Source organism: Schistocerca gregaria, chromosome 3, assembly GCF_023897955.1.
Source record: "Schistocerca gregaria isolate iqSchGreg1 chromosome 3, iqSchGreg1.2, whole genome shotgun sequence".
NCBI classification, from domain to species: Eukaryota; Metazoa; Arthropoda; class Insecta; order Orthoptera; family Acrididae; genus Schistocerca; species Schistocerca gregaria.
Genome location: NC_064922.1, coordinates 20,203,102 through 20,229,832, shown reverse-complemented (window position 1 = coordinate 20,229,832; position 26,731 = coordinate 20,203,102). Strand labels below are relative to the sequence as shown.

The following is a 26,731-nucleotide window of genomic DNA, read 5'->3' as shown; positions in this document are numbered from 1 at the left end:
CGCTGGTTTTGCAACTTCTTGCGTGAGTTTATGTTCGCCGCGACCAACACTTACCATGCACTGACCACAAAACATGGAGGAGCCAGGGCTTGAACCCGAGACCGTTCACACGCTAAGCGAACGATCTGCCAACTGAGCTACAGCTACACACACGACCAAGCCTGGCTATTCTCCATTCTTTGCGACTCTGATGTGCAAGGACACGATGGTTGGTTGGTTTGTAGCGGCGAAGGTACCAGAATACAAAGGCGCGGACACGTTCATATACACAAGAGTTCCAAGTAGTTTCGATGCTCTGGTATTACGAATGCAAATTCCGTCTGTTTTGAACGTCTTAAATTCAAAGGGCGGTCACAAATTGGTCCATTTCACTCCTTGTCGACAATCACACAGCACCTGAGGTAACAAGCACATCTCGAGCCCCATTGTGCTCTCCATTGTTCATGCCAACTCAGTGCCTCGCTCTTTGCTACTGCGTAAAATTCTTGTCGTCCAACTGCAAAACACTTGGACACAATAAGTTTCCGCATCCCCTTTGCACTAATCGTACTACGAAACGCTCCCCACACTTGGCAATCACCCATGCAGATGACTTTTCCGACTTTACACGACGCTCACGCAACGCTCACGCTAGTGACAGCCTTATTTATAGTTCGACGTCGCGCCAAAGCGAATGAGCACATTTCGCCTACGGCTTAGGCCGCTCTTCTAGTGTGGCTGCTCTGTGTGTGCAGGTAGCGAGGGGCTGCAAGCTTCCTGTGTTCGCACCTATATCACCTGTGCTTCCTTGTCAGAGACAGACTATCGCAAAACATACAACTCACTCCATGAATTGATTGCTACGGCATCTGTTATCAGCAGTCACAACCAGCAACACCAGTAGCAGCCGACTGCACGCAAAGAATAGGAACGTGCAGTGGGATTTACGTGAAATCGGCGCAATTGTGGATGCTAATCGTTCGCTTGTATCTGCCTACACACCTCGTTCGCTTGTATCTGCCTACACACCTCTGCCGGTTATGAATTATTCCACTTGTATCGCAAGGTGCGCATGTAGGTGTGTTAAAAATTCTGGAGGCGCTAGGTATCGATCCCAGTACCTCTCGCACGCTAAGCGAGCGCTCTACCATCTGAGCTACGCCCACCCTCCCGATAACTAGTAGTGCTACATACAGTCATATCAACGTCACAGACCCTTGTACTCCCATTATTCCGCAGACAAACACTACTCTCTATGTATCAGTGAGGGTGTCTTTCAGGTTTCGTGCATTCTGTATCGAATCGTAGTTGGCCACAATGAAAGTGGCACGCATAACATCGAAAATAGAGTTCAGACACCGCTCTGAGTAAGACGAACGTGTTGTCCACCTCTAGACTTCAATGACGTTAAGCCGTGATACCTAAGACAGATCTGCACTCGATGACACCACGATAACAGCCGGTCCCCACACTTACACCTTGCTCTCCTTATGACAGTATACATCATATCAGTCTGTGACGCTGGTTTTGCAACTTCTTGCGTGAGTTTATGTTCGCCGCGACCAACACTTACCATGCACTGACCACAAAACATGGAGGAGCCAGGGCTTGAACCCGAGACCGTTCACACGCTAAGCGAACGATCTGCCAACTGAGCTACAGCTACACACAATACCAAGCCTGGCTATTCTCCATTCTTTGCGACTCTGATGTGCAAGGACACGATGGTTGGTTGGTTTGTAGCGGCGAAGGTACCAGAATACAAAGGCGCGGACACGTTCATATACACAAGAGTTCCAAGTAGTTTCGATGCTCTGGTATTACGAATGCAAATTCCGTCTGTTTTGAACGTCTTAAATTCAAAGGGCGGTCACAAATTGGTCCATTTCACTCCTTGTCGACAATCACACAGCACCTGAGGTAACAAGCACATCTCGAGCCCCATTGTGCTCTCCATTGTTCATGCCAACTCAGTGCCTCGCTCTTTGCTACTGCGTAAAATTCTTGTCGTCCAACTGCAAAACACTTGGACACAATAAGTTTCCGCATCCCCTTTGCACTAATCGTACTACGAAACGCTCCCCACACTTGGCAATCACCCATGCAGATGACTTTTCCGACTTTACACGACGCTCACGCAACGCTCACGCTAGTGACAGCCTTATTTATAGTTCGACGTCGCGCCAAAGCGAATGAGCACATTTCGCCTACGGCTTAGGCCGATCTTCTAGTGTGGCTGCTCTGTGTGTGCAGGTAGCGAGGGGCTGCAAGCTTCCTGTGTTCGCACCTATATCACCTGTGCTTCCTTGTCAGAGACAGACTATCGCAAAACATACAATTCACTCCATGAATTGATTGCTACGGCATCTGTTATCAGCAGTCACAACCAGCAACACCAGTAGCAGCCGACTGCACGCAAAGAATAGGAACGTGCAGTGGGATTTACGTGAAATCGGCGCAATTGTGGATGCTAATCGTTCGCTTGTATCTGCCTACACACCTCGTTCGCTTGTATCTGCCTACACACCTCTGCCGGTTTTGAATTATTCCACTTGTATCGCAAGGTGCGCATGTAGGTGTGTTAAAAATTCTGGAGGCGCTGGGTATCGATCCCAGTACCTCTCGCACGCTAAGCGAGCGCTCTACCATCTGAGCTACGCCCACCCTCCCGATAACTAGTAGTGCTACATACAGTCATATCAACGTCACAGACCCTTGTACTCCCATTATTCCGCAGACAAACACTACTCTCTATGTATCAGTGAGGGTGTCTTTCAGGTTTCGTGCATTCTGTATCGAATCGTAGTTGGCCACAATGAAAGTGGCACGCATAACATCGAAAATAGAGTTCAGACACCGCTCTGAGTAAGACGAACGTGTTGTCCACCTCTAGACTTCAATGACGTTAAGCCGTGATACCTAAGACAGATCTGCACTCGATGACACCACGATAACAGCCGGTCCCCACACTTACACCTTGCTCTCCTTATGACAGTATACATCATATCAGTCTGTGACGCTGGTTTTGCAACTTCTTGCGTGAGTTTATGTTCGCCGCGACCAACACTTACCATGCACTGACCACAAAACATGGAGGAGCCAGGGCTTGAACCCGAGACCGTTCACACGCTAAGCGAACGATCTGCCAACTGAGCTACAGCTACACACACGACCAAGCCTGGCTATTCTCCATTCTTTGCGACTCTGATGTGCAAGGACACGATGGTTGGTTGGTTTGTAGCGGCGAAGGTACCAGAATACAAAGGCGCGGACACGTTCATATACACAAGAGTTCCAAGTAGTTTCTATGCTGTGGTATTACGAATGCAAATTCCGTCTGTTTTGAACGTCTTAAATTCAAAGGGCGGTCACAAATTGGTCCATTTCACTCCTTGTCGACAATCACACAGCACCTGAGGTAACAAGCACATCTCGAGCCCCATTGTGCTCTCCATTGTTCATGCCAACTCAGTGCCTCGCTCTTTGCTACTGCGTAAAATTCTTGTCGTCCAACTGCAAAACACTTGGACACAATAAGTTTCCGCATCCCCTTTGCACTAATCGTACTACGAAACGCTCCCCACACTTGGCAATCACCCATGCAGATGACTTTTCCGACTTTACACGACGCTCACGCAACGCTCACGCTAGTGACAGCCTTATTTATAGTTCGACGTCGCGCCAAAGCGAATGAGCACATTTCGCCTACGGCTTAGGCCGATCTTCTAGTGTGGCTGCTCTGTGTGTGCAGGTAGCGAGGGGCTGCAAGCTTCCTGTGTTCGCACCTATATCACCTGTGCTTCCTTGTCAGAGACAGACTATCGCAAAACATACAACTCACTCCATGAATTGATTGCTACGGCATCTGTTATCAGCAGTCACAACCAGCAACACCAGTAGCAGCCGACTGCACGCAAAGAATAGGAACGTGCAGTGGGATTTACGTGAAATCGGCGCAATTGTGGATGCTAATCGTTCGCTTGTATCTGCCTACACACCTCTGCCGGTTGGGAATTATTCCACTTGTATCGCAAGGTGCGCATGTAGGTGTGTTAGAAATTATGGAGGCGCTGGGTATCGATCCCAGTACCTCTCGCACGCTAAGCCAGCGCTCTACCATCTGAGCTACGCCCACCCTCCCGATAAATAGTAGTGCTACATACAGTCATATCAACGTCACAGACCCTTGTACTCCCATTATTCCGCAGACAAACACTACTCTCTATGTATCAGTGAGGGTGTCTTTCAGGTTTCGTGCATTCTGTATCGAATCGTAGTTGGCCACAATGAAAGTGGCACGCATAACGTCGAAAATAGAGTTCATACACCGCTCTGAGTAAGACGAACGTGTTGTCCACCTCTAGACTTCAATGACGTTAAGCCGTGATACCTAAGACAGATCTGCACTCGATGACACCACGATAACAGCCGGTCCCCACACTTACACCTTGCTCTCCTTATGACAGTATACATCATATCAGTCTGTGACGCTGGTTTTGCAACTTCTTGCGTGAGTTTATGTTCGCCGCGACCAACACTTACCATGCACTGACCACAAAACATGGAGGAGCCAGGGCTTGAACCCGAGACCGTTCACACGCTAAGCGAACGATCTGCCAACTGAGCTACAGCTACACACACGACCAAGCCTGGCTATTCTCCATTCTTTGCGACTCTGATGTGCAAGGACACGATGGTTGGTTGGTTTGTAGCGGCGAAGGTACCAGAATACAAAGGCGCGGACACGTTCATATACACAAGAGTTCCAAGTAGTTTCGATGCTCTGGTATTACGAATGCAAATTCCGTCTGTTTTGAACGTCTTAAATTCAAAGGGCGGTCACAAATTGGTCCATTTCACTCCTTGTCGACAATCACACAGCACCTGAGGTAACAAGCACATCTCGAGCCCCATTGTGCTCTCCATTGTTCATGCCAACTCAGTGCCTCGCTCTTTGCTACTGCGTAAAATTCTTGTCGTCCAACTGCAAAACACTTGGACACAATAAGTTTCCGCATCCCCTTTGCACTAATCGTACTACGAAACGCTCCCCACACTTGGCAATCACCCATGCAGATGACTTTTCCGACTTTACACGACGCTCACGCAACGCTCACGCTAGTGACAGCCTTATTTATAGTTCGACGTCGCGCCAAAGCGAATGAGCACATTTCGCCTACGGCTTAGGCCGCTCTTCTAGTGTGGCTGCTCTGTGTCTGCAGGTAGCGAGGGCCTGCAAGCTTCCTGTGTTCGCACCTCTATCACCTGTGCTTCCTTGTCAGAGACAGACTATCGCAAAACATACAACTCACTCCATGAATTGATTGCTACGGCATCTGTTATCAGCAGTCACAACCAGCAACACCAGTAGCAGCCGACTGCACGCAAAGAATAGGAACGTGCAGTGGGATTTACGTGAAATCGGCGCAATTGTGGATGCTAATCGTTCGCTTGTATCTGCCTACACAACTCTGCCGGTAGGGAATTATTCCACTTGTATCGCAAGGTGCGCATGTAGGTGTGTTAAGAATTCTGGAGGCGCCGGGTATCGATCCCAGTACCTCTCGCACGCTAAGCGAGCGCTCTACCATCTGAGCTACGCCCACCCCCCCGATAACTAGTAGTGCTACATACAGTCATATCAACGTCACAGTTCCTTCCACTCCCATTATTCCGCAGACAAACACTACTCTCTATGTATCAGTGAGGGTGTCTTTCAGGTTTCGTGCATTCTGTATCGAATCGTAGTTGGCCACAATGAAAGTGGCACGCATAACGTCGAAAATAGAGTTCAGACACCGCTCTGAGTAAGACGAACGTGTTGTCCACCTCTAGACTTCAATGACGTTAAGCCGTGATACCTAGGACAGATCTGCACTCGATGACACCACGATAACAGCCGGTCCCCACACTTACACCTTGCGTTCCTTATGACAGTATACATCATATCAGTCTGTGACGCTGGTTTTGCAACTTCTTGCGTGAGTTTATGTTCGCCGCGACCAACACTTACCATGCACTGACCACAAAACATGGAGGAGCCAGGGCTTGAACCCGAGACCGTTCACACGCTAAGCGAACGATCTGCCAACTGAGCTACAGCTACACACACGACCAAGCCTGGCTATTCTCCATTCTTTGCGACTCTGATGTGCAAGGACACGATGGTTGGTTGGTTTGTAGCGGCGAAGGTACCAGAATACAAAGGCGCGGACACGTTCATATACACAAGAGTTCCAAGTAGTTTCGATGCTCTGGTATTACGAATGCAAATTCCGTCTGTTTTGAACGTCTTAAATTGAAAGGGCGGTCACAAATTGGTCCATTTCACTCCTTGTCGACAATCACACAGCACCTGAGGTAACAAGCACATCTCGAGCCCCATTGTGCTCTCCATTGTTCATGCCAACTCAGTGCCTCGCTCTTTGCTACTGCGTAAAATTCCTGTCGTCCAACTGCAAAACACTTGGACACAATAAGTTTCCGCATCCCCTTTGCACTAATCGTACTACGAAACGCTCCCCACACTTGGCAATCACCCATGCAGATGACTTTTCCGACTTTACACGACGCTCACGCAACGCTCACGCTAGTGACAGCCTTATTTATAGTTCGACGTCGCGCCAAAGCGAATGAGCACATTTCGCCTACGGCTTAGGCCGCTCTTCTAGTGTGGCTGCTCTGTGTGTGCAGGTAGCGAGGGGCTGCAAGCTTCCTGTGTTCGCACCTATATCACCTGTGCTTCCTTGTCAGAGAGAGACTATCGCAAAACATACAACTCACTCCATGAATTGATTGCTACGGCATCTGTTATCAGCAGTCACAACCAGCAACACCAGTAGCAGCCGACTGCACGCAAAGAATAGGAACGTGCAGTGGGATTTACGTGAAATCGGCGCAATTGTGGATGCTAATCGTTCGCTTGTATCTGCCTACACACCTCTGCCGGTTGGGAATTATTCCACTTGTATCGCAAGGTGCGCATGTAGATGTGTTAAAAATTCTGGAGGCGCTGGGTATCGATCCCAGTACCTCTCGCACGCTAAGCGAGCGCTCTACCATCAGAGCTACGCCCACCCCCCCGATAACTAGTAGTGCTACATACAGTCATATCAACGTCACAGACCCTTGTACTCCCTTTATTCCGCAGACAAACACTACTCTCTATGTATCAGTGAGGGTGTCTTTCAGGTTTCGTGCATTCTGTATCGAATCGTAGTTGGCCACAATGAAAGTGGCACGCATAACGTCGAAAATAGAGTTCAGACACCGCTCTGAGTAAGACGAACGTGTTGTCCACCTCTAGACTTCAATGACGTTAAGCCGTGATACCTAAGACAGATCTGCACTCGATGACACCACGATAACAGCCGGTCCCCACAATGACACCTTGCTCTCCTTATGACAGTATACATCATATCAGTCTGTGTCGCTGGTTTTGCAACTTCTTGCGTGAGTTTATGTTCGCCGCGACCAACACTTACCATGCACTGACCACAAAACATGGAGGAGCCAGGGCTTGAACCCGAGACCGTTCACACGCTAAGCGAACGATCTGCCAACTGAGCTACAGCTACACACACGACCAAGCCTGGCTATTCTCCATTCTTTGCGACTCTGATGTGCAAGGACACGATGGTTGGTTGGTTTGTAGCGGCGAAGGTACCAGAATACAAAGGCGCGGACACGTTCATATACACAAGAGTTCCAAGTAGTTTCGATGCTCTGGTATTACGAATGCAAATTCCGTCTGTTTTGAACGTCTTAAATTGAAAGGGCGGTCACAAATTGGTCCATTTCACTCCTTGTCGACAATCACACAGCACCTGAGGTAACAAGCACATCTCGGGCCCCATTGTGCTCTCCATTGTTCATGCCAACTCAGTGCCTCGCTCTTTGCTACTGCGTAAAATTCTTGTCGTCCAACTGCAAAACACTTGGACACAATAAGTTTCCGCATCCCCTTTGCACTAATCGTACTACGAAACGCTCCCCAAACTTGGCAATCACCCATGCAGATGACTTTTCCGACTTTACACGACGCTCACGCTAGTGACAGCCTTATTTATAGTTCGACGTCGCGCCAAAGCGAATGAGCACATTTAGCCTACGGCTTAGGCCGCTCTTCTAGTGTGGCTGCTCTGTGTGTGCAGGTAGCGAGGGGCTGCAAGCTTCCTGTGTTCGCACCTATATCACCTGTGCTTCCTTGTCAGAGACAGACTATCGCAAAACATACAACTCACTCCATGAATTGATTGCTACGGCATCTGTTATCAGCAGTCACAACCAGCAACACCAGTAGCAGCCGACTGCACGCAAAGAATAGGAACGTGCAGTGGGATTTACGTGAAATCGGCGCAATTGTGGATGCTAATCGTTCGCTTGTATCTGCCTACTCACCTCTGCCGGTTGGGAATTATTCCACTTGTATCGCAAGGTGCGCATGTAGATGTGTTAAAAATTCTGGAGGCGCTGGGTATCGATCCCAGTACCTCTCGCACGCTAAGCGAGCGCTCTACCATCAGAGCTACGCCCACCCCCCCGATAACTAGTAGTGCTACATACAGTCATATCAACGTCACAGACCCTTGTACTCCCTTTATTCCGCAGACAAACACTACTCTCTATGTATCAGTGAGGGTGTCTTTCAGGTTTCGTGCATTCTGTATCGAATCGTAGTTGGCCACAATGAAAGTGGCACGCATAACGTCGAAAATAGAGTTCAGACACCGCTCTGAGTAAGACGAACGTGTTGTCCACCTCTAGACTTCAATGACGTTAAGCCGTGATACCTAAGACAGATCTGCACTCGATGACACCACGATAACAGCCGGTCCCCACAATGACACCTTGCTCTCCTTATGACAGTATACATCATATCAGTCTGTGTCGCTGGTTTTGCAACTTCTTGCGTGAGTTTATGTTCGCCGCGACCAACACTTACCATGCACTGACCACAAAACATGGAGGAGCCAGGGCTTGAACCCGAGACCGTTCACACGCTAAGCGAACGATCTGCCAACTGAGCTACAGCTACACACACGACCAAGCCTGGCTATTCTCCATTCTTTGCGACTCTGATGTGCAAGGACACGATGGTTGGTTGGTTTGTAGCGGCGAAGGTACCAGAATACAAAGGCGCGGACACGTTCATATACACAAGAGTTCCAAGTAGTTTCGATGCTCTGGTATTACGAATGCAAATTCCGTCTGTTTTGAACGTCTTAAATTGAAAGGGCGGTCACAAATTGGTCCATTTCACTCCTTGTCGACAATCACACAGCACCTGAGGTAACAAGCACATCTCGGGCCCCATTGTGCTCTCCATTGTTCATGCCAACTCAGTGCCTCGCTCTTTGCTACTGCGTAAAATTCTTGTCGTCCAACTGCAAAACACTTGGACACAATAAGTTTCCGCATCCCCTTTGCACTAATCGTACTACGAAACGCTCCCCAAACTTGGCAATCACCCATGCAGATGACTTTTCCGACTTTACACGACGCTCACGCTAGTGACAGCCTTATTTATAGTTCGACGTCGCGCCAAAGCGAATGAGCACATTTAGCCTACGGCTTAGGCCGCTCTTCTAGTGTGGCTGCTCTGTGTGTGCAGGTAGCGAGGGGCTGCAAGCTTCCTGTGTTCGCACCTATATCACCTGTGCTTCCTTGTCAGAGAGAGACTATCGCAAAACATACAACTCACTCCATGAATTGATTGCTACGGCATCTGTTATCAGCAGTCACAACCAGCAACACCAGTAGCAGCCGACTGCACGCAAAGAATAGGAACGTGCAGTGGGATTTACGTGAAATCGGCGCAATTGTGGATGCTAATCGTTCGCTTGTATCTGCCTACACACCTCTGCCGGTTGGGAATTATTCCACTTGTATCGCAAGGTGCGCATGTAGATGTGTTAAAAATTCTGGAGGCGCTGGGTATCGATCCCAGTACCTCTCGCACGCTAAGCGAGCGCTCTACCATCAGAGCTACGCCCACCCCCCCGATAACTAGTAGTGCTACATACAGTCATATCAACGTCACAGACCCTTGTACTCCCTTTATTCCGCAGACAAACACTACTCTCTATGTATCAGTGAGGGTGTCTTTCAGGTTTCGTGCATTCTGTATCGAATCGTAGTTGGCCACAATGAAAGTGGCACGCATAACGTCGAAAATAGAGTTCAGACACCGCTCTGAGTAAGACGAACGTGTTGTCCACCTCTAGACTTCAATGACGTTAAGCCGTGATACCTAAGACAGATCTGCACTCGATGACACCACGATAACAGCCGGTCCCCACAATGACACCTTGCTCTCCTTATGACAGTATACATCATATCAGTCTGTGTCGCTGGTTTTGCAACTTCTTGCGTGAGTTTATGTTCGCCGCGACCAACACTTACCATGCACTGACCACAAAACATGGAGGAGCCAGGGCTTGAACCCGAGACCGTTCACACGCTAAGCGAACGATCTGCCAACTGAGCTACAGCTACACACACGACCAAGCCTGGCTATTCTCCATTCTTTGCGACTCTGATGTGCAAGGACACGATGGTTGGTTGGTTTGTAGCGGCGAAGGTACCAGAATACAAAGGCGCGGACACGTTCATATACACAAGAGTTCCAAGTAGTTTCGATGCTCTGGTATTACGAATGCAAATTCCGTCTGTTTTGAACGTCTTAAATTGAAAGGGCGGTCACAAATTGGTCCATTTCACTCCTTGTCGACAATCACACAGCACCTGAGGTAACAAGCACATCTCGGGCCCCATTGTGCTCTCCATTGTTCATGCCAACTCAGTGCCTCGCTCTTTGCTACTGCGTAAAATTCTTGTCGTCCAACTGCAAAACACTTGGACACAATAAGTTTCCGCATCCCCTTTGCACTAATCGTACTACGAAACGCTCCCCAAACTTGGCAATCACCCATGCAGATGACTTTTCCGACTTTACACGACGCTCACGCTAGTGACAGCCTTATTTATAGTTCGACGTCGCGCCAAAGCGAATGAGCACATTTAGCCTACGGCTTAGGCCGCTCTTCTAGTGTGGCTGCTCTGTGTGTGCAGGTAGCGAGGGGCTGCAAGCTTCCTGTGTTCGCACCTATATCACCTGTGCTTCCTTGTCAGAGACAGACTATCGCAAAACATACAACTCACTCCATGAATTGATTGCTACGGCATCTGTTATCAGCAGTCACAACCAGCAACACCAGTAGCAGCCGACTGCACGCAAAGAATAGGAACGTGCAGTGGGATTTACGTGAAATCGGCGCAATTGTGGATGCTAATCGTTCGCTTGTATCTGCCTACACACCTCTGCCGGTTGGGAATTATTCCACTTGTATCGCAAGGTGCGCATGTAGATGTGTTAAAAATTCTGGAGGCGCTGGGTATCGATCCCAGTACCTCTCGCACGCTAAGCGAGCGCTCTACCATCAGAGCTACGCCCACCCCCCCGATAACTAGTAGTGCTACATACAGTCATATCAACGTCACAGACCCTTGTACTCCCTTTATTCCGCAGACAAACACTACTCTCTATGTATCAGTGAGGGTGTCTTTCAGGTTTCGTGCATTCTGTATCGAATCGTAGTTGGCCACAATGAAAGTGGCACGCATAACGTCGAAAATAGAGTTCAGACACCGCTCTGAGTAAGACGAACGTGTTGTCCACCTCTAGACTTCAATGACGTTAAGCCGTGATACCTAAGACAGATCTGCACTCGATGACACCACGATAACAGCCGGTCCCCACAATGACACCTTGCTCTCCTTATGACAGTATACATCATATCAGTCTGTGTCGCTGGTTTTGCAACTTCTTGCGTGAGTTTATGTTCGCCGCGACCAACACTTACCATGCACTGACCACAAAACATGGAGGAGCCAGGGCTTGAACCCGAGACCGTTCACACGCTAAGCGAACGATCTGCCAACTGAGCTACAGCTACACACACGACCAAGCCTGGCTATTCTCCATTCTTTGCGACTCTGATGTGCAAGGACACGATGGTTGGTTGGTTTGTAGCGGCGAAGGTACCAGAATACAAAGGCGCGGACACGTTCATATACACAAGAGTTCCAAGTAGTTTCGATGCTCTGGTATTACGAATGCAAATTCCGTCTGTTTTGAACGTCTTAAATTGAAAGGGCGGTCACAAATTGGTCCATTTCACTCCTTGTCGACAATCACACAGCACCTGAGGTAACAAGCACATCTCGGGCCCCATTGTGCTCTCCATTGTTCATGCCAACTCAGTGCCTCGCTCTTTGCTACTGCGTAAAATTCTTGTCGTCCAACTGCAAAACACTTGGACACAATAAGTTTCCGCATCCCCTTTGCACTAATCGTACTACGAAACGCTCCCCAAACTTGGCAATCACCCATGCAGATGACTTTTCCGACTTTACACGACGCTCACGCTAGTGACAGCCTTATTTATAGTTCGACGTCGCGCCAAAGCGAATGAGCACATTTAGCCTACGGCTTAGGCCGCTCTTCTAGTGTGGCTGCTCTGTGTGTGCAGGTAGCGAGGGGCTGCAAGCTTCCTGTGTTCGCACCTATATCACCTGTGCTTCCTTGTCAGAGACAGACTATCGCAAAACATACAACTCACTCCATGAATTGATTGCTACGGCATCTGTTATCAGCAGTCACAACCAGCAACACCAGTAGCAGCCGACTGCACGCAAAGAATAGGAACGTGCAGTGGGATTTACGTGAAATCGGCGCAATTGTGGATGCTAATCGTTCGCTTGTATCTGCCTACACACCTCTGCCGGTTGGGAATTATTCCACTTGTATCGCAAGGTGCGCATGTAGATGTGTTAAAAATTCTGGAGGCGCTGGGTATCGATCCCAGTACCTCTCGCACGCTAAGCGAGCGCTCTACCATCTGAGCTACGCCCACCCCCCCGATAACTAGTAGTGCTACATACAGTCATATCAACGTCACAGACCCTTGCACTCCCATTATTCCGCAGACAAACACTACTCTCTATGTATCAGTGAGGGTGTCTTTCAGGTTTCGTGCATTCTGTATCGAATCGTAGTTGGCCACAATGAAAGTGGCACGCATAATGTCGAAAATAGAGTTCAGACACCGCTCTGAGTAAGACGAACGTGTTGTCCACCTCTAGACTTCAATGACGTTAAGCCGTGATACCTAAGACAGATCTGCACTCGATGACACCACGATAACAGCCGGTCCCCACACTTACACCTTGCTCTCCTTATGACAGTATACATCATATCAGTCTGTGACGCTGGTTTTGCAACTTCTTGCGAGAGTTTATGTTCGCCGCGACCAACACTTACCATGCACTGACCACAAAACATGGAGGAGCCAGGGCTTGAACCCGAGACCGTTCACACGCTAAGCGAACGATCTGCCAACTGAGCTACAGCTACACACACGACCAAGCCTGGCTTTTCTCCATTCTTTGCGACTCTGATGTGCAAGGACACGATGGTTGGTTGGTTTGTAGTGGCGAAGGTACCAGAATACAAAGGCGCGGACACGTTCATATACACAAGAGTTCCAAGTAGTTTCGATGCTCTGGTATTACGAATGCAAATTCCGTCTGTTTTGAACGTCTTAAATTGAAAGGGCGGTCACAAATTGGTCCATTTCACTTATTGTCGACAATCACACAGCACCTGAGGTAACAAGCACATCTCGAGCCCCATTGTGCTCTCCATTGTTCATGCCAACTCAGTGCCTCGCTCTTTGCTACTGCGTAAAATTCCTGTCGTCCAACTGCAAAACACTTGGACACAATAAGTTTCCGCATCCCCTTTGCACTAATCGTACTACGAAACGCTCCCCACACTTGGCAATCACGCATGCAGATGACTTTTCCGACTTTACACGACGCTCACGCAACGCTCACGCTAGTGACAGCCTTATTTATAGTTCGACGTCGCGCCAAAGCGAATGAGCACATTTCGCCTACGGCTTAGGCCGCTCTTCTAGTGTGGCTGCTCTGTGTGTGCAGGTAGCGAGGGGCTGCAAGCTTCCTGTGTTCGCACCTATATCACCTGTGCTTCCTTGTCAGAGAGAGACTATCGCAAAACATACAACTCACTCCATGAATTGATTGCTACGGCATCTGTTATCAGCAGTCACAACCAGCAACACCAGTAGCAGCCGACTGCACGCAAAGAATAGGAACGTGCAGTGGGATTTACGTGAAATCGGCGCAATTGTGGATGCTAATCGTTCGCTTGTATCTGCCTACACACCTCTGCCGGTTGGGAATTATTCCACTTGTATCGCAAGGTGCGCATGTAGATGTGTTAAAAATTCTGGAGGCGCTGGTATCGATCCCAGTACCTCTCGCACGCTAAGCGAGCGCTCTACCATCAGAGCTACGCCCACCCCCCCGATAACTAGTAGTGCTACATACAGTCATATCAACGTCACAGACCCTTGTACTCCCTTTATTCCGCAGACAAACACTACTCTCTATGTATCAGTGAGGGTGTCTTTCAGGTTTCGTGCATTCTGTATCGAATCGTAGTTGGCCACAATGAAAGTGGCACGCATAACGTCGAAAATAGAGTTCAGACACCGCTCTGAGTAAGACGAACGTGTTGTCCACCTCTAGACTTCAATGACGTTAAGCCGTGATACCTAAGACAGATCTGCACTCGATGACACCACGATAACAGCCGGTCCCCACACTTACACCTTGCTCTCCTTATGACAGTATACATCATATCAGTCTGTGTCGCTGGTTTTGCAACTTCTTGCGTGAGTTTATGTTCGCCGCGACCAACACTTACCATGCACTGACCACAAAACATGGAGGAGCCAGGGCTTGAACCCGAGACCGTTCACACGCTAAGCGAACGATCTGCCAACTGAGCTACAGCTACACACACGACCAAGCCTGGCTATTCTCCATTCTTTGCGACTCTGATGTGCAAGGACACGATGGTTGGTTGGTTTGTAGCGGCGAAGGTACCAGAATACAAAGGCGCGGACACGTTCATATACACAAGAGTTCCAAGTAGTTTCGATGCTCTGGTATTACGAATGCAAATTCCGTCTGTTTTGAACGTCTTAAATTCAAAGGGCGGTCACAAATTGGTCCATTTCACTCCTTGTCGACAATCACACATCACCTGAGGCAACAAGCACATCTCGGGCCCCATTGTGCTCTCCATTGTTCATGCCAACTCAGTGCCTCGCTCTTTGCTACTGCGTAAAATTCTTGTCGTCCAACTGCAAAACACTTGGACACAATAAGTTTCCGCATCCCCTTTGCACTAATCGTACTACGAAACGCTCCCCAAACTTGGCAATCACCCATGCAGATGACTTTTCCGACTTTACACGACGCTCACGCTAGTGACAGCCTTATTTATAGTTCGACGTCGCGCCAAAGCGAATGAGCACATTTAGCCTACGGCTTAGGCCGCTCTTCTAGTGTGGCTGCTCTGTGTGTGCAGGTAGCGAGGGGCTGCAAGCTTCCTGTGTTCGCACCTATATCACCTGTGCTTCCTTGTCAGAGACAGACTATCGCAAAACATACAACTCACTCCATGAATTGATTGCTACGGCATCTGTTATCAGCAGTCACAACCAGCAACACCAGTAGCAGCCGACTGCACGCAAAGAATAGGAACGTGCAGTGGGATTTACGTGAAATCGGCGCAATTGTGGATGCTAATCGTTCGCTTGTATCTGCCTACACACCTCTGCCGGTTGGGAATTATTCCACTTGTATCGCAAGGTGCGCATGTAGATGTGTTAAAAATTCTGGAGGCGCTGGGTATCGATCCCAGTACCTCTCGCACGCTAAGCGAGCGCTCTACCATCTGAGCTACGCCCACCCCCCCCGATAACTAGTAGTGCTACATACAGTCATATCAACGTCACAGACCCTTGCACTCCCATTATTCCGCAGACAAACACTACTCTCTATGTATCAGTGAGGGTGTCTTTCAGGTTTCGTGCATTCTGTATCGAATCGTAGTTGGCCACAATGAAAGTGGCACGCATAATGTCGAAAATAGAGTTCAGACACCGCTCTGAGTAAGACGAACGTGTTGTCCACCTCTAGACTTCAATGACGTTAAGCCGTGATACCTAAGACAGATCTGCACTCGATGACACCACGATAACAGCCGGTCCCCACACTTACACCTTGCTCTCCTTATGACAGTATACATCATATCAGTCTGTGACGCTGGTTTTGCAACTTCTTGCGAGAGTTTATGTTCGCCGCGACCAACACTTACCATGCACTGACCACAAAACATGGAGGAGCCGGGGCTTGAACCCGAGACCGTTCACACGCTAAGCGAACGATCTGCCAACTGAGCTACAGCTACACACACGACCATGCCTGGCTATTCTCCATTCTTTGCGATTCTGATGTGCACGGACACGATGGTTGGTTGGTTTGTAGCGGCGAAGGTACCAGAATACAAAGGCGCGGACACGTTCATATACACAAGAGTTCCAAGTAGTTTCGATGCTCTGGTATTACGAATGCAAATTCCGTCTGTTTTGAACGTCTTAAATTGAAAGGGCGGTCACAAATTGGTCCATTTCACTCCTTGTCCACAATCACACAGCACCTGAGGTAACAAGCACATCTCGAGCCCCATTGTGCTCTCCATTGTTCATGCCAACTCAGTGCCTCGCTCTTTGCTACTGTGTAAAACTCTAGTCGTCCAACTGCAAAACACTGGGACACAACAAGTTTCCGCGTCCCCTTTGCACTGATCGTACTACGAAACGCTCCCCAAATTTGGCAATCACCCACGCAGATGACTTTTCCGACTTTACACGACGCTCACGCTAGTGACAGCCTTATTTATAGTTCGACGTCGCGCCAAAGCGAATGAGCACATTTCGCCTACGGCTTAGGCCGCTCTTCTAGTGTGGCTGCTCTGTGTCTGCAGGTAGCGAGGGGCTGCAAGCTTCCTGTGTTCGCACCTATATCACCTGTGCTTCCTTGTCAGAGACAGACTATCGCAAAACATACAACTCACTCCATGAATTGATTGCTACGGCATCTGTTATCAGCAGTCACAACCAGCAACACCAGTAGCAGCCGACTGCACGCAAAGAATAGGAACGTGCAGTGGGATTTACGTGAAATCGGCGCAATTGTGGATGCTAATCGTTCGCTTGTATCTGCCTACACACCTCTGCCGGTTGGGAATTATTCCACTTGTATCGCAAGGTGCGAATGTAGGTGTGTTAAAAATTCTGGAGGCGCTGGGTATCGATCCCAATACCTCTCGCACGCTAAGCGAGCGCTCTACCATTTGAGCTACGCCCACCCCCCCGATAACTAGTAGTGCTACATACAGTCATATCAACGTCACAGACCCTTGCACTCCCATTATTCCGCAGACAAACACTACTCTCTATGTATCAGTGAGGGTGTCTTTCAGGTTTCGTGCATTCTGTATCGAATCGTAGTTGGCCACAATGAAAGTGGCACGCATAACGTCGAAAATAGAGTTCAGACACCGCTCTGAGTAAGACGAACGTGTTGTCCACCTCTAGACTTCAATGACGTTAAGCCGTGATACCTAAGACAGATCTGCACTCGATGACACCACGATAACAGCCGGTCCCCACACTTACATCTTGCTCTCCTTACGACAGTATACATCATATCAGTCTGTGACGGTGGTTTTGCAACTTCTTGCGTGCGTTTATGTTCGCCGCGACCAACACTTACCATGCACTGACCACAATACATGGAGGAGCCGGGGCTTGAACCCGAGACCGTTCACACGCTAAGCGAACGATCTGCCAACTGAGCTACAGCTACACACACGACCAAGCCTGGCTATTCTCCATTCTTTGCGACTCTGATGTGCACGGACACGATGGTTGGTTGGTTTGTAGCGGCGAAGGTACCAGAATTCAAAGGCGCGGACACGTTCATATACACAAGAGTTCCAAGTAGTTTCGATGCTCTGGTATTACGAATGCAAATTCCGTCTGTTTTGAACGTCTTAAATTGAAAGGCCGGTCACAAATTGGTCCATTTCACTCCTTGTCGACAATCACACAGCACCTGAGGTAACAAGCACATCTCGAGCCCCATTGTGCTCTCCATTGTTCATGCCAACTCAGTGCCTCACTCTTTGCTACTGCGTAAAATTCTTGTCGTCCAACTGCAAAACACTTGGACACAATAAGTTTCCGCGTCCCCTTTGCACTAATCGTACTACGAAACGCTCCCCACACTTGGCAATCACCCATGCAGATGACTTTTCCGACTTTACGCAACGCTCACGCTAGTGACAGCCTTATTTATAGTTCGACGTCGCGCCAAAGCGAATGAGCACATTTCGCCTACGGCTTAGGCCGCTCTTCTAGTGTGGCTGCTCTGTGTCTGCAGGTAGCGAGGGGCTGCAAGCTTCCTGTGTTCGCACCTATATCACCTGTGCTTCCTTGTCAGAGACAGACTATCGCAAAACATACAACTCACTCCATGAATTGATTGCTACGGCATCTGTTATCAGCAGTCACAACCAGCAACACCAGTAGCAGCCGACTGCACGCAAAGAATAGGAACGTGCAGTGGGATTTACGTGAAATCGGCGCAATTGTGGATGCTAATCGTTCGCTTGTATCTGCCTACACACCTCTGCCGGTTGGGAATTATTCCACTTGTATCGCAAGGTGCGCATGTAGGTGTGTTAAAAGTTCTGGAGGCGCTGGGTATCGATCCCAGTACCTCTCGCACGCTAAGCGAGCGCTCTACCATCTGAGCTACGCCCACCCCCCCGATAACTAGTAGTGCTACATACAGTCATATCAACGTCACAGACCCTTGCACTCCCATTATTCCGCAGACAAACACTACTCTCTATGTATCAGTGAGGGTGTCTTTCAGGTTTCGTGCATTCTGTATCGAATCGTAGTTGGCCACAATGAAAGTGGCACGCATAACGTCGAAAATAGAGCTCAGACACCGCTCTGAGTAAGACGAACGTGTTGTCCACCTCTAGACTTCAATGACGTTAAGCCGTGATACCTAAGACAGATCTGCACTCGATGACACCACGATAACAGCCGGTCCCCACACTTACATCTTGCTCTCCTTATGACAGTATACATCATATCAGTCTGTGACGGTGGTTTTGCAACTTCTTGCGTGCGTTTATGTTCGCCGCGACCAACACTTACCATGCACTGACCACAATACATGGAGGAGCCGGGGCTTGAACCCGAGACCGTTCACACGCTAAGCGAACGATCTGCCACCTGAGCTACAGCTACACACACGACCAAGCCTGGCTATTCTCCAATCTTTGCGACTCTGATGTGCACGGACACGATGGTTGGTTGGTTTGTAGCGGCGAAGGTACCAGAATTCAAAGGCGCGGACACGTTCATATACACAAGAGTTCCAAGTAGTTTCGATGCTCTGGTATTACGAATGCAAATTCCGTCTGTTTTGAACGTCTTAAATTGAAAGGGCGGTCACAAATTGGTCCATTTCACTCCTTGTCCACAATCACACAGCACCTGAGGTAACAAGCACATCTCGAGCCCCATTGTGCTCTCCATTGTTCATGCCAACTCAGTGCCTCGCTCTTTGCTACTGCGTAAAATTCTTGTCGTCCAACTGCAAAACACTTGGACACAATAAGTTTCCGCGTCCCCTTTGCACTGATCGTACTACGAAACGCTCCCCAAACTTGGCAATCACCCATGCAGATGACTTTTCCGACTTTACACGACGCTCACGCAACGCTCACGCTAGTGACAGCCTTATTTATAGTTCGACGTCGCGCCAAAGCGAATGAGCACATTTCGCCTACGGCTTAGGCCGCTCTTCTAGTGTGGCTGCTCTGTGTCTGCAGGTAGCGAGGGGCTGCAAGCTTCCTGTGTTCACACCTATATCACCTGTGCTTCCTTGTCAGAGACAGACTATCGCAAAACATACAACTCACTCCATGAATTGATTGCTACGGCATCTGTTATCAGCAGTCACAACCAGCAACACCAGTAGCAGCCGACTGCACGCAAAGAATAGGAACGTGCAGTGGGATTTACGTGAAATCGGCGCAATTGTGGATGCTAATCGTTCGCTTGTATCTGCCTACACACCTCTGCCGGTTGGGAATTATTCCACTTGTATCGCAAGGTGCGCATGTAGGTGTGTTAAAAAGTCTGGAGGCGCTGGGTATCGATCCCAGTACCTCTCGCACGCTAAGCGAGCGCTCTACCATCTGAGCTACGCCCATCCCCCCCGATAACTAGTAGTGCTACATACAGTCATATCAACGTCACAGACCCTTGCACTCCCATTATTCCGCAGACAAACACTACTCTCTATGTATCAGTGAGGGTGTCTTTCAGGTTTCGTGCATTCTGTATCGAATCGTAGTTGGCCACAATGAAAGTGGCACGCATAACGTCGAAAATAGAGTTCAGACACCGCTCTGAGTAAGACGAACGTGTTGTCCACCTCTAGACTTCAATGACGTTAAGCCGTGATACCTAAGACAGATCTGCACTCGATGACACCACGATAACAGCCGGTCCCCACACTTACATCTTGCTCTCCTTATGACAGTATACATCATATCAGTCTGTGACGCTGGTTTTGCAACTTCTTGCGTGCGTTTATGTTCGCCGCGACCAACACTTACCATGCACTGACCACAAAACATGGAGGAGCCGGGGCTTGAACCCGAGACCGTTCACACGCTAAGCGAACGATCTGCCAACTGAGCTACAGCTACACACACGACCAAGCCTGGCTATTCTCCATTCTTTGCGACTCTGATGTGCACGTACACGATGGTTGGTCGGTTTGTAGCGGCGAAGGTACCAGAATACAAAGGCGCGGACACGTTCATATACACAAGAGTTCCAAGTAGTTTCGATGCTCTGGTATTACGAATGCAAATTCCGTCTGTTTTGAACGTCTTAAATTGAAAGGGCGGTCACAAATTGGTCCATTTCACTCCTTGTCCACAATCACACAGCACCTGAGGTAACAAGCACATCTCGAGCCCCATTGTGCTCTCCATTGTTCATGCCAACTCAGTGCCTCGCTCTTTGCTACTGTGTAAAACTCTAGTCGTCCAACTGCAAAACACTGGGACACAACAAGTTTCCGCGTCCCCTTTGCACTGATCGTACTACGAAACGCTCCCCAACTTTGGCAATCACCCATGCAGATGACTTTTCCGACTTTACACGACGCTCACGCTAGTGACAGCCTTATTTATAGTTCGACGTCGCGCCAAAGCGAATGAGCACATTTCGCCTACGGCTTAGGCCGCTCTTCTAGTGTGGCTGCTCTGTGTCTGCAGGTAGCGAGGTGCTGCAAGCTTCCTGTGTTCGCACCTATATCACCTGTGCTTCCTTGTCAGAGACAGACTATCGCAAAACATACAACTCACTCCATGAATTGATTGCTACGGCATCTGTTATCAGCAGTCACAACCAGCAACACCAGTATCAGCCGACTGCACGCAAAGAATAGGAACGTGCAGTGGGATTTACGTGAAATCGGCGCAATTGTGGATGCTAATCGTTCGCTTGTATCTGCCTACACACCTCTGCCGGTTGGGAATTATTCCACTTGTATCGCAAGGTGCGCATGTAGGTGTGTTAAAAGTTCTGGAGGCGCTGGGTATCGATCCCAGTACCTCTCGCACGCTAAGCGAGCGCTCTACCATCTGAGCTACGCCCACCCCCCCGATAACTAGTAGTGCTACATACAGTCATATCAACGTCACAGACCCTTGCACTCCCATTATTCCGCAGACAAACACTACTCTCTATGTATCAGTGAGGGTGTCTTTCAGGTTTCGTGCATTCTGTATCGAATCGTAGTTGGCCACAATGAAAGTGGCACGCATAACGTCGAAAATAGAGCTCAGACACCGCTCTGAGTAAGACGAACGTGTTGTCCACCTCTAGACTTCAATGACGTTAAGCCGTGATACCTAAGACAGATCTGCACTCGATGACACCACGATAACAGCCGGTCCCCACACTTACATCTTGCTCTCCTTATGACAGTATACATCATATCAGTCTGTGACGGTGGTTTTGCAACTTCTTGCGTGCGTTTATGTTCGCCGCGACCAACACTTACCATGCACTGACCACAATACATGGAGGAGCCGGGGCTTGAACCCGAGACCGTTCACACGCTAAGCGAACGATCTGCCACCTGAGCTACAGCTACACACACGACCAAGCCTGGCTATTCTCCAATCTTTGCGACTCTGATGTGCACGGACACGATGGTTGGTTGGTTTGTAGCGGCGAAGGTACCAGAATTCAAAGGCGCGGACACGTTCATATACACAAGAGTTCCAAGTAGTTTCGATGCTCTGGTATTACGAATGCAAATTCCGTCTGTTTTGAACGTCTTAAATTGAAAGGGCGGTCACAAATTGGTCCATTTCACTCCTTGTCCACAATCACACAGCACCTGAGGTAACAAGCACATCTCGAGCCCCATTGTGCTCTCCATTGTTCATGCCAACTCAGTGCCTCGCTCTTTGCTACTGCGTAAAATTCTTGTCGTCCAACTGCAAAACACTTGGACACAATAAGTTTCCGCGTCCCCTTTGCACTGATCGTACTACGAAACGCTCCCCAAACTTGGCAATCACCCATGCAGATGACTTTTCCGACTTTACACGACGCTCACGCTAGTGACAGCCTTATTTATAGTTCGACGTCGCGCCAAAGCGAATGAGCACATTTCGCCTACGGCTTAGGCCGCTCTTCTAGTGTGGCTGCTCTGTGTGTGCAGGTAGCGAGGGGCTGCAAGCTTCCTGTGTTCGCACCTATATCACCTGTGCTTCCTTGTCAGAGACAGACTATCGCAAAACATACAACTCACTCCATGAATTGATTGCTACGGCATCTGTTATCAGCAGTCACAACCAGCAACACCAGTAGCAGCCGACTGCACGCAAAGAATAGGAACATGCAGTGGGATTTACGTGAAATCGGCGCAATTGTGGATGCTAATCGTTCGCTTGTATCTGCCTACACACCTCTGCCGGTTGGGAATTATTCCACTTGTATCGCAAGGTGCGCATGTAGGTGTGTTAAAAATTCTGGAGGCGCTGGGTATCGATCCCAGTACCTCTCGCACGCTAAGCGAGCGCTCTACCATCTGAGCTACGCCCACCCCCCTGATAACTAGTAGTGCTACATACAGTCATATCAACGTCACAGACCCTTGCACTCCCATTATTCCGCAGACAAACACTACTCTCTATGTATCAGTGAGGGTGTCTTTCAGGTTTCGTGCATTCTGTATCGAATCGTAGTTGGCCACAATGAAAGTGGCACGCATAACGTCGAAAATAGAGTTCAGACACCGCTCTGAGTAAGACGAACGTGTTGTCCACCTCTAGACTTCAATGACGTTAAGCCGTGATACCTAAGACAGATCTGCACTCGATGACACCACGATAACAGCCGGTCCCCACACTTACATCTTGCTCTCCTTATGACAGTATACATCTTATTAGTCTGTGACGGTGGTTTTGCAACTTCTTGCGTGCGTTTATGTTCGCCGCGACCAACACTTACCATGCACTGACCACAATACATGGAGGAGCCGGGGCTTGAACCCGAGACCGTTCACACGCTAAGCGAACGATCTGCCACCTGAGCTACAGCTACACACACGACCAAGCCTGGCTATTCTCCATTCTTTGCGACTCTGATGTGCACGGACACGATGGTTGGTTGGTTTGTAGCGGCGAAGGTACCAGAATTCAAAGGCGCGGACACGTTCATATACACAAGAGTTCCAAGTAGTTTCGATGCTCTGGTATTACGAATGCAAATTCCGTCTGTTTTGAACGTCTTAAATTGAAAGGTCGGTCACAAATTGGTCCATTTCACTCCTTGTCGACAATCACACAGCACCTGAGGTAACAAGCACATCTCGAGCCCCATTGTGCTCTCCATTGTTCATGCCAACTCAGTGCCTCGCTCTTTGCTACTGCGTAAAATTCTTGTCGTCCAACTGCAAAACACTTGGACACAATAAGTTTCCGCGTCCCGTTTGCACTGATGGTACTACGAAACGCTCCCCTACTTGGCAATCACCCATGCAGATGACTTTTCCGACTTTACACGACGCTCACGCAACGCTCACGCTAGTGACAGCCTTATTTATAGTTCGACGTCGCGCCAAAGCGAATGAGCACATTTCGCCTACGGCTTAGGCCGCTCTTCTAGTGTGGCTGCTCTGTGTGTGCAGGTAGCGAGGGGCTGCAAGCTTCCTGTGTTCGCACCTATATCACCTGTGCTTCCTTGTCAGAGACAGACTATCGCAAAACATACAACTCACTCCATGAATTGATTGCTACGGCATCTGTTATCAGCAGTCACAACCAGCAACACCAGTAGCAGCCGACTGCACGCAAAGAATAGGAACATGCAGTGGGATTTACGTGAAATCGGCGCAATTGTGGATGCTAATCGTTCGCTTGTATCTGCCTACACACCTCTGCCGGTTGGGAATTATTCCACTTGTATCGCAAGGTGCGCATGTAGGTGTGTTAAAAATTCTGGAGGCGCTGGGTATCGATCCCAGTACCTCTCGCACGCTAAGCGAGCGCTCTACCATCTGAGCTACGCCCACCCCCCTGATAACTAGTAGTGCTACATACAGTCATATCAACGTCACAGACCCTTGCACTCCCATTATTCCGCAGACAAACACTACTCTCTATGTATCAGTGAGGGTGTCTTTCAGGTTTCGTGCATTCTGTATCGAATCGTAGTTGGCCACAATGAAAGTGGCACGCATAACGTCGAAAATAGAGTTCAGACACCGCTCTGAGTAAGACGAACGTGTTGTCCACCTCTAGACTTCAATGACGTTAAGCCGTGATACCTAAGACAGATCTGCACTCGATGACACCACGATAACAGCCGGTCCCCACACTTACATCTTGCTCTCCTTATGACAGTATACATCTTATTAGTCTGTGACGGTGGTTTTGCAACTTCTTGCGTGCGTTTATGTTCGCCGCGACCAACACTTACCATGCACTGACCACAATACATGGAGGAGCCGGGGCTTGAACCCGAGACCGTTCACACGCTAAGCGAACGATCTGCCACCTGAGCTACAGCTACACACACGACCAAGCCTGGCTATTCTCCATTCTTTGCGACTCTGATGTGCACGGACACGATGGTTGGTTGGTTTGTAGCGGCGAAGGTACCAGAATTCAAAGGCGCGGACACGTTCATATACACAAGAGTTCCAAGTAGTTTCGATGCTCTGGTATTACGAATGCAAATTCCGTCTGTTTTGAACGTCTTAAATTGAAAGGTCGGTCACAAATTGGTCCATTTCACTCCTTGTCGACAATCACACAGCACCTGAGGTAACAAGCACATCTCGAGCCCCATTGTGCTCTCCATTGTTCATGCCAACTCAGTGCCTCGCTCTTTGCTACTGCGTAAAATTCTTGTCGTCCAACTGCAAAACACTTGGACACAATAAGTTTCCGCGTCCCGTTTGCACTGATGGTACTACGAAACGCTCCCCTACTTGGCAATCACCCATGCAGATGACTTTTCCGACTTTACACGACGCTCACGCAACGCTCACGCTAGTGACAGCCTTATTTATAGTTCGACGTCGCGCCAAAGCGAATGAGCACATTTCGCCTACGGCTTAGGCCGCTCTTCTAGTGTGGCTGCTCTGTGTGTGCAGGTAGCGAGGGGCTGCAAGCTTCCTGTGTTCGCACCTATATCACCTGTGCTTCCTTGTCAGAGACAGACTATCGCAAAACATACAACTCACTCCATGAATTGATTGCTACGGCATCTGTTATCAGCAGTCACAACCAGCAACACCAGTAGCAGCCGACTGCACGCAAAGAATAGGAACGTGCAGTGGGATTTACGTGAAATCGGCGCAATTGTGGATGCTAATCGTTCGCTTGTATCTGCCTACACACCTCTGCCGGTTGGGAATTATTCCACTTGTATCGCAAGGTGCGCATGTAGGTGTGTTAAAAATTCTGGAGGCGCTGGGTATCGATCCCAGTACCTCTCGCACGCTAAGCGAGCGCTCTACCATCTGAGCTACGCCCACCCTCCCGATAACTAGTAGTGCTACATACAGTCATATCAACGTCACAGACCCTTGCACTCCCATTATTCCGCAGACAAACACTACTCTCTATGTATCAGTGAGGGTGTCTTTCAGGTTTCGTGCATTCTGTATCGAATCGTAGTTGGCCACAATGAAAGTGGCACGCATAACGTCGAAAATAGAGTTCAGACACCGCTCTGAGTAAGACGAAAGTGTTGTCCACCTCTAGACTTCAATGACGTTAAGCCGTGATACCTAAGACAGATCTGCACTCGATGACACCACGATAACAGCCGGTCCCCACACTTACATCTTTCTCTCCTTATGACAGTATACATCATATCAGTCTGTGACGCTGGTTTTGCAACTTCTTGCGTGCGTTTATGTTCGCCGCGACCAACACTTACCATGCACTGACCACAAAACATGGAGGAGCCGCAGCTTGAACCCGAGACCGTTTACACGCTAAGCGAACGATCTGCCAACTGAGCTACAGCTACACACACGACCAAGCCTGGCTATTCTCCATTCTTTGCGACTCTGATGTGCACGGACACGATGGCTGGTTGGTTTGTAGCGGCGAAGGTACCAGAATACAAAGGCGCGGACACGTTCATATACACAAGAGTTCCAAGTAGTTTCGATGCTCTGG

At 49.0% G+C, this 26,731-nt stretch overlaps 10 non-coding genes across 10 annotated transcripts; all 10 read right to left on the bottom strand.

Moving 5' to 3' along the window:
* Positions 1 to 2,570: 2,570 nt before the first annotated feature.
* Trnaa-agc (transfer RNA alanine (anticodon AGC)) lies at positions 2,571 to 2,644 on the bottom strand. The gene has a single exon. It is a non-coding gene; the product is annotated as a tRNA-Ala (tRNA).
* Positions 2,645 to 5,512: 2,868 nt separating this feature from the next.
* Trnaa-agc (transfer RNA alanine (anticodon AGC)) lies at positions 5,513 to 5,586 on the bottom strand. Its single transcript has one exon. It is a non-coding gene; the product is annotated as a tRNA-Ala (tRNA).
* A 7,237-nt stretch (positions 5,587 to 12,823) lies between these two features.
* Positions 12,824 to 12,897, bottom strand: Trnaa-agc (transfer RNA alanine (anticodon AGC)). The gene has a single exon. It is a non-coding gene; the product is annotated as a tRNA-Ala (tRNA).
* A 2,856-nt stretch (positions 12,898 to 15,753) lies between these two features.
* On the bottom strand, positions 15,754 to 15,827 carry Trnaa-agc (transfer RNA alanine (anticodon AGC)). The gene has a single exon. It is a non-coding gene; the product is annotated as a tRNA-Ala (tRNA).
* Positions 15,828 to 18,674: 2,847 nt separating this feature from the next.
* Positions 18,675 to 18,748, bottom strand: Trnaa-agc (transfer RNA alanine (anticodon AGC)). The gene has a single exon. It is a non-coding gene; the product is annotated as a tRNA-Ala (tRNA).
* Positions 18,749 to 20,145: 1,397 nt separating this feature from the next.
* Positions 20,146 to 20,220, bottom strand: Trnaa-agc (transfer RNA alanine (anticodon AGC)). The gene has a single exon. It is a non-coding gene; the product is annotated as a tRNA-Ala (tRNA).
* Positions 20,221 to 21,606: 1,386 nt separating this feature from the next.
* Trnaa-agc (transfer RNA alanine (anticodon AGC)) lies at positions 21,607 to 21,680 on the bottom strand. Its single transcript has one exon. It is a non-coding gene; the product is annotated as a tRNA-Ala (tRNA).
* A 1,386-nt stretch (positions 21,681 to 23,066) lies between these two features.
* Trnaa-agc (transfer RNA alanine (anticodon AGC)) lies at positions 23,067 to 23,140 on the bottom strand. Its single transcript has one exon. It is a non-coding gene; the product is annotated as a tRNA-Ala (tRNA).
* A 1,396-nt stretch (positions 23,141 to 24,536) lies between these two features.
* On the bottom strand, positions 24,537 to 24,610 carry Trnaa-agc (transfer RNA alanine (anticodon AGC)). The gene has a single exon. It is a non-coding gene; the product is annotated as a tRNA-Ala (tRNA).
* A 1,396-nt stretch (positions 24,611 to 26,006) lies between these two features.
* On the bottom strand, positions 26,007 to 26,080 carry Trnaa-agc (transfer RNA alanine (anticodon AGC)). The gene has a single exon. It is a non-coding gene; the product is annotated as a tRNA-Ala (tRNA).
* Positions 26,081 to 26,731: the final 651 nt, after the last annotated feature.